Here is a 12,631-nt window from a genome sequence, read left to right on the forward strand (position 1 = left end):
ACGCTAAGCCACCCTGAGGTTCAGTATTCCACCCTAAATTACAAAACTAATTTTCCACTCAAGATATATTCTTTTCTTGGGCTTTTTTTCAAATAAACCAAGTTTCATTCATTGGACAATATCACACACACATGTATGTATATACACATATATATGGGGGGTGGTATAGTTGATGTATATTAGTTTCAGGTGTACAACATAGTGATTCACAATTTTTAAAGGTTACGTTCTATTTGTAGTTATTATAAAGTATTGGCTATATTCCCTGTGTTGTACAATATATCCTTGTAGCTTATTTATTTTATACATAATAGTTGGTACTTCTTAATCCCCTACCCGTCTTGCCTCTTCCCCCTTCCCTCTCCCCACTGGTAACCACTAGTTTATTCTCTACATCTATGAGGCTTTTGTGTTATACTCACAAGTTTTATTTTTTAGATTCCACATGTAAATGATATACAGTATTTGTCTTCCTCTGACTTATTTCACTTAGCTTAATACCCTCCAAGTCCATCAATGTTATTGTAAATGGCAAGATTTCATTCTTTTTACAGCTGAGTAGTATTCCATTTGTGTGTGTGTGTGTGTGTGTGTGTGTGTGTGTGTGTGTGTGTGTGTATATATATATATATATACATATGTCACATCTTTATCCATTCATCTGTTGATGGACACGTTGCTTCCATGTCTTGGCTATTGTAAATAACACTGTGAACACTGGGGTGCATATATCTTTTCGAATTAATGTTTTCATTTTCTTCAGATCTATGCCCAGGAGTGGAATTGCTGGATCACGTGGTAGTTCTATTTTCAGGTTTTGGGGAACCTCTATAATGTTTTCTACAGTGGCTGCACCAATTTACATTCCTACCAATACTGTACAAGGGTTCCCTTTTCTCCACATCCTCCTCAGCATTTATTTGTGGTCTTTTTGTTGTAGCAGACTACATCTTACACACGATTGAAAGTGAGAGTCAGCGAACTTGAAAACAGTCGAATTGCAAATGTCAAGTTTCTACTGTAATTGCATATACACCTGATGATAGCTTTCATGATAGGTTTCTACCTAGAGATATAAGGGTAGCGAAAGTCTTGATGTTCAGGTATGTGGCAGATAACCTGCATATAATTAATACCTGCTTGCAGGATACTTGCTATCCGGGTGGAGACAAACAATTTTTTTAAAAGCCAAGTAACATCCAAAGTAATCCTGAGTATATTTTAGGTCCAAGCAAGCAGTACACTGAGGGCTGAGTTCATGAAGGAAGAGGGACCGGTGTGGCCTAGGCGCCTTGGAAAGTTCATAGAGGATAGGGAGCCATGGGCTGGGCCTAGGATGGGAAGGATTTAAAAGGATAAGAAGGAAGAGGGAGTGTAACCCTGAGGCAAGATTCGAGTTATAGACTCAGGGCAGCTTGGAGTGTGCCCCGAGAGGGCACACTAGGCTTGTTTGCTCTGACAGGAGGGGCTCATTCGGGGCATAATGAACTAATATTGGAGCAGAAATGGTGAGGCTTATGGAGTTAGACTGCCTGGGGTCTGCTGTCTAAGTTTGCACATACTACTTAACCCCTCTAAGCTTCCATTTCCCAGCCGTGAAGTACTCATTGAACCTGCTGTATTCAGATAAGCATTAAAGGAATCGTGCATATAATACTACACTTAGTGCAGTGTTAGGCTTGTAGTAAGTGTTAAATAAATAATGGTATTATCATTATTAACATCATCGGAGGTTTGGGGATGCCAGAATAAGGTGCCTTGTAGACCGGAGAGCCGTTTTAAGCAGATGGGTGGCTATTATTTTCCTAAGATGGCCCTAACAAATTACCACAAACTTGATGACTTAAAACAAGTGTCTTCCCCCTCACAGTTCTGTAGGCTAGAAGACTGGAATCAGGGTGTCGGCAGGACCATGCTCCCTCTGAAGATTCTAGGGAAGAATACTTCCTCGCTGCTTCTGGCAATCCTTGGCTTGTAGCGGTGTCACTGCATTCTCTGCCTCCGTCTTCACAGGGCCTTTTTCTCTGTATGTGTCCTCTTCTCTTCTTATAAGGACACCAGTCATTAGATTTAGGGCCCACCCTAATCCAGCATGACCTCATCGTAACTAATTATATCTGCAAAGACACTATGTCCAAATAAGGTCACATTCTAAGGTTCTACGTGGACGTGAATTTTGGGGGGACACTATTCAACTCACTACAGGGACATAAGAAAAAAAATGTTGAAAGAAATTGGAAACATTTTAAAAAACATTTTCATTTTGAAATAATTTTAGACATAAAAAAGTTGGCAAAAATACTACAAAGAATTCCTGTATATCCTTCACCCAGGTTTCCCAAATATTAACATCTTACTACACTTGCTTTATCACTCTCTCCCTCATACACACGTGTATGTGTATGTAATGGATCTGATATTTTTGAGAGGAAGTTGTTATAGTCACGATGTTCCTTTACCTGTAAGTATCTCAGTGCATACTCCCTTAAAAACAAGGACATTTCTCTTACATAGTCACAATATAATTATCAAAGTCAGGAAATTAATTGATCCCAAACTATAATCACTGACATTTTTCAAATATTGCCAATTTTCCTACCAATGTCCTTTTCCTGGTCTAGGATCCAATCTAGAATCACACGATGCCTTTAGTCCTTTCATCTGCAACAGTTCCTCAGTCTGTCTTTCTTTCATCTGTCTTTCATCACCTTGACATTTTTGTTTGGGGATTTTTCCCAATATGATAGTTGGATAAATTTCAAATCTTTAAGGAAAATTGTAAGAGTAGTACAAGCACTACCCTTATATTCATTACCTAAGATTCATTAATAGTTGAAGTTTTGCTACACTTGCTTCGTATCTCTACGTATCTATGTGTAGACACATATTTTTCTTTTTCTTTTCTGAACGATTTGAGTTACTTCACCTCTAAATACCTTAGCATGTAACACCCAAGATCAAGGACATTTGCCTACATAGCCACAATACAACTGTCCTCATGCTCAGGAAATTTAAACACTGATATAGTTATGTAATACACAGTTTACGTTTGAATTCTCCAGACAGTTGTAGTAATGTCCTGTATAACTGTGGGTCGGTTGTTTGATCCAGGATCCAATCAAAGATTATCTGTTGTATTTAGTTGAGTATCTCTTAGGCCACATTAATCTAGAAAATTTCCCGTGATTAGATTCATGTTAAACAGTTTTGTTTAACTGTTTAACATGAATCTAATCATGTTCCACTAAGAGGGCACATGTCAATTCGGCCCACTATCGGTGATGTTAAGTTTGATCACTTGACCGAGGCGGTGTCTACCAGATTTCTTTACTGTAAAGATATCTTTAATCTGTACTCTGTGGGGTTATACATGAAGACTGAGTGAATTTCCTGTTCCTTGAGAGTTTTTACCAGTGGCTTTACCATCCATTCATGGCCTTGGCTGGAAAATGATTTTTCCAATTCTAGCTTGTTTAAACATTTATTCTTCTGAAAAGAAGAGCTTTCCCTTCACCTCTTCAATTTTATTTTTTCCTCTGTGTTGGGTCTTTGCTGCTATACATGGACTTTCTCTAGTTGTGGCGAGCAGGGGCTACTCTTTGTTGTGGTGCGCGGGCTTCTCATCGCGGTGGCTTCTCTTGTTGCGGAGCATGGGCTGTAGGCGTGCGGGCTTCAGTAGTTGTGGCACGCAGGCTCAGTAGTCGTGGCTCGCGGGCTCTAGAGCTCAGGCTCAGTAGTTGTGGCTTAGTTGCTCTGCGGCATGTGGGATCTTCCCAGGCCAGGGCTCGATCCTGTGTCACCCTGCACTGGCAGGCGGATTCTTAACCACTGTGCCACCAGGGAAGTCCCTCCACCTCCTTAATTTTTTAAAGTATCTATGGATTCATAGATTTTTAAAATTCAATGTGTTATAATTCATTCCTATCATTATTCATTATGATGTTGAAATCATGCCAAATTAGGCCAGTGGAAGCTCCTTTAAGCCAGCTCCTTTGACCTTTCGATATGCCCCCATGTGTTTTGGGGCGTTACATTACTTTCTTGTACAACAAGATTATCCAGGCTCACCTGGTACTTTCTCTGCTTTCAACCTAGGAATGAGCCACTCCTCTAAGAAGTATAGGTTCTTTTAAGTGAGGGACCAAATTCTGGCTATTGGGGTGTCATTGTTTCTACACCTTTTTGTATGAAACTTCTGATTCCAATCCATCACTATAAGATTCTTTTCCTCTTCCCGCCCCCCACCACCTGTGTAAAACAGTAGTTTTGTAGAATGTCCCTTAATTGGGGATTTTCCAGAATTTCCTTGTGGTTAGATATGGGTTTTGATACGACAGAAGTGAGTGTCCTCTCAGTGCACCCTCTTAGGAGGCATATCATGTCGATTTGTCCCATTACTGATGGTGTCAGCTTTGATCATTGTGTTAAGGTAGTGTTTGCCAGTGTTCTCTACTTAAATGTTACTATTTTTACCTCTGTAATTAATCAGATACTTTAAGATCATATATTTTCATCATCTGCCTGCTAACTTTAGCATCCATTGATGATTTTTGCCAGAAACATTTACTGAAAATAATTTTCTGGGACTTCCCTGGTGGTCCAGTGGGTAAGACTCCACGCTCCCAGTGCAGGGGGCCCGGGTTCGATCCCTGGTAAAGGAGCTAGATCCTGCATGCATACCGCAGCTAAGAGTTTGCATGCCACAACTAAGGAGCCCGCCTGCCGCAACTAAAAGATCCTGCATGCCGCAACTAAGACCCAGCACAGCCAAACTAAAGAAAGAAAGAAAATAATTTTTTAATTCTATAATACCATCCCTTTACATGTGTTAGTTAGAGTCTCACTGGAAGGAAGAGCATTTCTTCATTTGTAAATGGACTAGTTTTGTGGGTTGTAGTTCATTGCTATCATTATGTATTTTGTTGTTCAAATTATCCCAAATATGGCCAGTGGGAGCCTCCTTAAGCTTTGAGATGAACATTTTAAAAACTTTTCTTCACATGTATGATTTACCGAAAGATTCCACCATTTGTACGTTCTCTGGAAGTGTAAAATAAGAAGTTCTCGGGCTTTCTCATCAGCACTGGCTTTAGAGGGGATGAAGTGACTTTTGAAGGTCAAGATGCCTACACTGCCAGTTCTTAGGGCTTCTCATGGCTGCAATTTCCAGAACAACTGTCCTTCAGTCCAGGACAACCTCCCTTCCTCACGGATTATAATATAATAGTTTCCATACTCTGACAATCTGTTCTTTCCTGACAGGAGCCTTTTAGTTTGCAGTACGAGGTAGTAATAAGCACTACCGCCACTAGGGGTCACTGTTTGGCTGGAGGCGCTGGAAGATCTCATTCTGATCAGCTGACTCGTAAGCCTTATTCTGAACACAATAAGGACTTGTCTGTTTTCAAAGGAGCAACAGTATCTTTAGACATGTCCACTTAAGCCTCATTTGGGCCCTTAGTCAGACTTGAACCCTTGATAACAACTCTAAGAGTATATGCCTTTGCTAAGTTCTGCTGGCAGAAGAATAGACAGCAACCCCAATATATATGTGCACCGAGTTCCAGGTGCCGTTCTATTTCACATATAGTAACTCATTTAGCATCTTTCAAAAACCCTGTGGTGGTGGGGAACCCATGAGGAGGTGACTTCACCCAGCTAGTAAGTGGTTGAGCCAGGATTCAACCCAAAATGGTTTGTTCATATATTTACCCACTGTACTGTGTATCCACCTGCACGGCTTTGCTAGAGTCCCATTTTGATCCCATCTCTCCATATCAAGCCTGGAATCACTGGCCTCTTTATAAACTGCTCACATAATGAGATTTGAAATTGTCGAGGCTTTCATAGCTTGGCAGTGGATGCCGCTCACCTGCTGTGCCCTGGGAGCTCGTCCAGCAGTCGTGCCCTGGCCCACACCTCAGCCCAGCCTGCCTTCGTGGCGGCAAGCTGGCCAGTCTTGGGGTTGCTCCCAGTAACCCTGTGGCCCCGTTCAGTGTCATGCCCAGAGTATCCGAGGCCACCAGCTTTCCCCCACTTGGCCCTTTCTTTCTAGAAGCAGTAGCAGCCTGCTTTGGAAGCTGCTTCAAATTAAGCCCAAAGAAAGACACCTGATAAGGTTTGAGGTCTTTCCTCCTTGGCAGTGGGTGGTGGAAGGGCCATGGGTTCTGGAGTTAGACCAGCCTGCATTACAAACCCGCTGGTCCTGATCAGTGCTGTGTGGCCTTGGAGAGAATTGCTTAACTCCTCTGAGCCTGAGTTTCCTCATCTTTGCATAAACAGTGGTAACATTTCCCTGAAGGCTGTGAGAATTAATGATATACATAAAGGACACCGGTACAGGGTAGGAGGTACTTGATAGATTTGACTATTATCACTTCCTTAAAGGCACAGCCCAATCCCCACCAGTCAGAAAAGCTGAACCTGATGTCACAGCCTCGGTGGAGCTCTCTTTTTTACCAAACACGGGTGCTTCCTACTGCCTGTGTTATTTCTTGAGCAATGAAAACACTGGCAATTGTCATCTCTTGTGCCTGGACTAATTCTCCAACTCGACTCCAATCAGAGCTGCGACGGTCCTTTATACAAACTCTAGACACCTCGTCTTAACCAGGGACCCAAAACAGTGCCCAGCACATGACTGTTGATGACAGAAACTAACTGAAGTCAGCTCACAAGTATTTATGGAGTATTTACCAAGTGTCAGGCCATGGGTGAGCCTCTGGGAGCAGGGAGGAGATTAAAACCCAGCCCCCCACTGAAGGAGCTCCTGCTAAGGCTAAATTTTTCTGCAAAGGCCTGGAATAGTTCATGCACTTTTCCAAGCATCCGATTCCCAGGGGAGGTCTTTCTTGGTCGAGGCAGTCTGGTTCACTGCGTTTCAGACAGGAGGCAAAAGCAAAGTCCACAGCCCGGAGCCTTCACCCTGGAGAGCACATAACGTGGCCTTAAGTGCCCGAGGGCCTGGGGGTAAGAGATGGTGAGAGAGGAGATGGCCACGCCCTCCTCACCACGAGGTGGCAGTGTTAGACCACAGGCGGCGGAGAACTCAGTCAGTGATGGGTTCCCTGGTGACTCACTCCAGCAATGTGGTGTCTGCATGATTTGTTCTTGGGTGGAGTGGAAAAAGGAGAGAGAATGGGTCGGAAAAAATGAAACCATCTGTTGAATTCGCAAGCTGCCACAGTCAGGAGTTCAACCAATATTCAAGTGACTCTAAGTATTTTTAGTGCAAAGGAATAAGGTAATTTGAGGGTTTCAGAAAACAAGCCCTGTCCAGAAACCGAAATGATAATTGAAGAAATACTGTGCATTAGCAAAAGCTTTACTCTTTCCTTTGCAAAAACAAAGTGACATTTTTTTTTTCCAGGAAAAGGAAGGCTTTCAGAAGTTAAAAGAAACACAGTTGACTGAGTAAACCCCTCCCCATCCTTTGCAATTGAATAAAGAAACTTCCCTCTTATCTAGGTTCAGAACGGCAAGCAACCTCCGTGTGGGCACTTCATGAATATTCATCGATGATGAAAACGTCGAGAGTGCAAAGGTTCTGTCATCTCAAGAACCCGTCTGGAATGCCAGCAACTGAAGCAGGAGCTCCACTATCCTTGGCAAATCTTGAACAAGAAAAGCCCAGTTCAGCTGGTTATGTGGGAAGAAACCGAACAAGGACAGTGGATTAATCCCTCCCAGAGTCTGGGGTTGTGACTGTCCTTACAAAGAGCAGAGCCAACTGAAGCCGCGGGTAGGATTTTTTAAACAACCACTCCCAAAACATCCAAGCCATTGGGATTCAGTGAGTCCACTTTGTGGAAAAAACCTGCCCCGCTTCCCTGTGCATGGGAGAAGCAGGCTGTGCCTATGAGCACACAACTAATGTCAGAGCAGGGTGTGGCAGTGCATCTATCATCTTAAACCACCCTGATCACGCTGTATCCATTGAGCTGAGGGACATGCAGAGAGAACATGGTGAAACCAATACATTGGTATGTTGTCCGGTCAAGGTCTGCTTGTTTTGGCCCAGGGAACACCTGGCCTTGGCCCGCGTGATCTCGATAAACAGAAATGAATATACCTCAGTAACCATTGCCCAGACTGCCTGGGTTGGTGAAGCCGGGTTCTGGCGGAATTGTGCCAGCAGGGCTTGGAGTCCTTCCATCAGAGAGCTGGGCTCTGTTGGCCCCTACAGAGACCTCTTTCTGGTTCTCCATTTGCCAGTCGTTGACTCAGGCCAGAACAGGGGTAGGGCAGCCACTGCTTGGGTGTGGGCCTGGGCTATCTTAGGCCTGGAACAGAACAGCTCCCCAGGCTCCACCCACTGCCCACACCACCAGCCCAAGGAGTAGCCTCTGTCCTCTCTCGGCACTAGAAGGGGACAAGTGGCTTCCCAGCTGTTCGGGGCTCCCAGGCGCTGGGGGGTCTCTGAGGCTAATGCCAGGATGTAAGGGACAGTAGGAGCCGGAGCCCCTCTCATGGACTCGAACCCGCAGCCAGCGTGGGGGCACCTGGGTGTGCAGGCCAGGCCCTGGGAGAACCATGGCACCGGCCACAGCTTCAGCCCTCTGACCGCGGCCTCGCATACGCACCTCTGTTTCTAGTGCTCCCCCCACTCCGTCCTGCCACCCACCTCGTCAAAACCTGCCCTTTCATTCGTCCTTCAGAGACTGATCCAGGACGTACATGTGCAAGGAAGACCTTTGCTGAGAGAGGTAGGCTATGGCTCCCTCCTCACAAATCCAAAAGGCCAGGAAGGAAAAGAGCATTAACTGAGTTCATGCTTTGTGCCAAAAGCTTCAGATGCAGGATCTCTCTTAATCCTGCCCTGTCACCTGAGCAGAAGGTCTCATTATTCCCATAAGAACCTGAGGCCAAGAGCAGGGCCGCTGCCGCCTGAGCTCAGAGTCCAGCTTCGCTCCTCACTCTGTGTGACCCTGGGCAGCTGATCTGACCTACATGCCCGCCTTGCCAGGAAATGGGAATCAGGCTGTTGAAAGCACAGAAGGAGTTAGCTTATGTAAAAGGCGCCAGGGGCTTCTGTGGTGGCGCAGTGGTTAAGAATCCACCTGCCAATGCAGGGGACATGGGTTCAAGCCCTGGTCCGGGAGGATCCCACATGCCACGGAGCAACTAAGCCCACGAGCCACAACTACTGAGCCCGTGTGCCACAAGTACTGAAGCCCGCATGCCTAGAGCCCGTGTTCCGCAACAAGAGAAGCCACCGCAATGAGAAGCCTGCGCACCACAACCAAGAGTAGCCCCTGCTCACTGCAACTAGAGAAAGCCCACGTGTAGTGACGAAGACCCAATGCAGCCAAAAAATTAAAAAAAAAAAAAAAAGCATCGAGAGCAGCAGTGTTAGTTATCATCATACAGTATTAGCTTTATCATCATACAGTATTAGCTTTACACATTAAAGATGAGAAAACAGAGGCCACGGATCAGGTGTAAAGCACAGATTCTGGTGGGTTCCACACAAATGCTCCCCCCAATCCCATGCTGTTTCTCTTTAACATTGTAAAGTGTGGTCCCATCCCAGGGATGGTTACACTGAGCCTTAAAAGTGAGTTTTAGACCAGTGTGTGGGAGAGAATTTGAAGAACCAGAGGCACCGGAGTCTTATTTGGGCCCTGAAATTGTATCCCTTGGGCTGAAGGCTGCCAGCTGCCAGCGGTGGGCTCATTCCCCATCTCGGGGCAGGACGGTCCAGCCTGCTCTGGAGAGGGCTGGCCCTGCTTCCTCCCCTCCTCTACTTGGCAGCCAGCTGAGACCACAGGATTCTGACTCTAATATCCTCGTCCCCATCCCTATCCTAAAATCTGAGTTGTTTTTCCTAAAAATATGGCAGAGGTGGAATTTAAACTCAAGCCCTCCTGGCTCCAAAGCCCATGGGACTCTCCGTTCCTATCTTGGTCAGCTGCCCATAGCTGCCCAGACATCTGTGGCAGACAGACAAATGAGGCCACTGGGATTGACACAGTCGGGACTCGGCCTTCATGTGTGGTGGAGGCAGGGAACAGGAAACTGGGCCAAAGGCCGAGGCTGCAGGGAGCGGAGTGGGGACGGGCACAAACGCATAACTAAGTTATCCAATCACTCAACTTATAAATCCAGTCAGTGGGGAGACCACCGTACACACTAACCTAACATGCTACGAGGGGCTCACTTCGTCCCCAAAGCAGAAAAGTATCCAGAGGTGTCTTGGGTCAGGCAAACTATGGTCTCAAGAGTGCAACATTTTCTGGAGCTAGGGCTTCCCTGGTGGCGCAGTGGTTAAGGAATCCGCCTGCCAACACACAGGTTCGAGCCCTGGTCCGGGAAGATCCCACATGCCGCGGAGCAACTAAGCCCGTGAGCCACAACTACTGAGCCTGCGCTCTAGAGCCAGCGAGTACAACTACTGAGCCCACGTGCCACAACTACTGAAGTCGGGGGGCCTAGAGCCCGTGCTTTGCAACGAGAAGCCACCACAATAAGCCCGCACACCGCAACGAAGAGTAGCCCCCATTTGCTACAACTAGAGAAAGCTCGCGTGCAGCAACAAAGACCCAAAGCAGCCAAAAATAAATATATAAAATAAATTTATTTAAAAAAACCAAAAGAAAACATTTTCTGGAGCTTATCTCATGCCCTGAATTGATACTCTCCTAATTAGCTTTGTGATCCTGGCCAAGTCTCTCTGAACCTCAGTTTACTAATAGGTGAAGCCAGGCAGATAATCCCTACCTCACAGGGGTTTCCAAAGGTTAAATGATTTGACATATGCAAAAAGGCCAGGGGCTGGCATGCAAGAGAGGTTTATGAAATGTGAGTATTCCTAGCCTGTGTAAGAACCCACATATAATCTCACTTAATTCCACCAGAGATGAAAGATCTGGAAGAAGGCTTTCTGCACACTTGCTCAAATTTTGACGCCTCATATGGGTAAAGAAGCAAGTCTTTGTGTCACTTCACTGCACTGTGGGTGTCAGAAGTCCTTCTCAGCAAAGCCAGCACCTATGATGGGTTGTCAGCCGCCTTCCTGGGTCCCCGAGTCCTCTGTGACATGGCTGCCCACCTGCCGCTCCACTGTCAGTCCATGTTTTTCAGTGTTGGCTTAGCTTCCTCAAAGCAAGACGATACTTGGCAGCAAACTGACAACATTCTTTTCAGTTCTGCCCATCATCCTGCCTGTTTAGGAGGAGGGGCTGGAGGGAGCCATGGAGGGAAGCCTCCAGAAGTCCAGCAAACTTTCATCCCTGTCCCAATGCCAGGAGGCTAAGTCTAAAAGGAAGCTCCTCTGAAGCCTGGGAAGAGGCCTGGGAGGGGTGTGAAGAGCTGTCTGGAATGTCCAAGGCTCTCAAGGAATCTCTGTCAGATGAGAAGGGAAAAGGAAAGGGCTTAACCAGGTGAAAGGGCATGAGATTTCAGCTGATAATTCATCATGGCTAGAGCGTGACCGTGACCGTTGACTAGATTACTAATTCCACAGGTATGGGGGAAAAAGGCTTGTTGACTTTTTGTGCAGCGTTCTCCTCTCCACCATGCAGAGCGGGGGTGATTCAACTCCCAGCACTCGAGGGCGAGGGGTGTGAAGCCAGAATCCCTGGGTTCAAGCTATGGTTCCACTCTCACCAGCATGTGACCTTTCAGACCCCAAATTCCTCATCTGAAAACAGGGGCAGTTGCTACCTGGGGCTGCTGTGAGCAGTCTGTGAGAACACTTCTCATAAAGAGGGAACCCAACTGTTATTGGTCACTTGTTATTGTTAATACGCAGGAGCCCTAATTTCTCTCCAGGCCAACTAGTGCTGTCTCAATATCAGCAAAGAGAAAGGTAGCTATTTATCAAGGCATTTTGTAATCTTTGGGGGTTTTAAAAGGCTTTTTAAAGGCTGAAGAAAAGCAGCCAAGTTGCTTTGGTTTCTCCATCTGTTCCTCCATCTTATCTCCATCATCTTGGAGGAAACACAGGCCCTTTTTGGGACGGCCTTGGAAAGTGGCCACCATCAGTCCCCGGGGCAGGCCTCCCCGCGGGCCGGAGGAGCAGGCAGCAGCCGGGTAGCAGCCTGGGGAAGGGCGAGCTCCAACATGCTTCCCACCTTGGGACCAGGGCTGCGTTATGCACTTTTGCCCTCATGGGCCACTTCCTCCATTAAAAAATATTTTAACATATATTTTTATGACTGCATTGGTATAAAAATAGATTGAATCCACGCTGGGTTCATTATTACATATTCATCCTTAATTTTTCTGATGATTTTGAGAGGATTGAAATTTAATTGTCAAGAAACTTATTATGGGCTTCCCTGGTGGCGCAGTGGTTAAGAATCCGCCTGCCAATGCAGAGGACACGGGTCCGGGCAGATCCCACCTGCCGAGGAGCAACTAAGCCCGTGCACCACAACTACTCAGCCTGCGCTCTAGAGCCCGCGAGGCACAACTACTGAGCCTGGGCGCCACAACTACTGAGCTTGCGCTCTAGAGCCCGCGAGGCACAACACTGAGCCCGGGCGCCACAACTACTTAAGCCCGCATGCCTAGAGCCCGTGATCCGCAACAAGAGGAGCCACCATGATGAGAAGCCACCCGCTCGCCGCAACTAGAGAAAGCCGCGCACAGCAACGAAGACCTAAAGCAGCCAAAAATAAATAAATAA

The sequence above is a fragment of the Hyperoodon ampullatus genome (assembly GCF_949752795.1).
Source record: "Hyperoodon ampullatus genome assembly, chromosome: 5".
Taxonomy (NCBI): Eukaryota; Metazoa; Chordata; class Mammalia; order Artiodactyla; family Ziphiidae; genus Hyperoodon; species Hyperoodon ampullatus.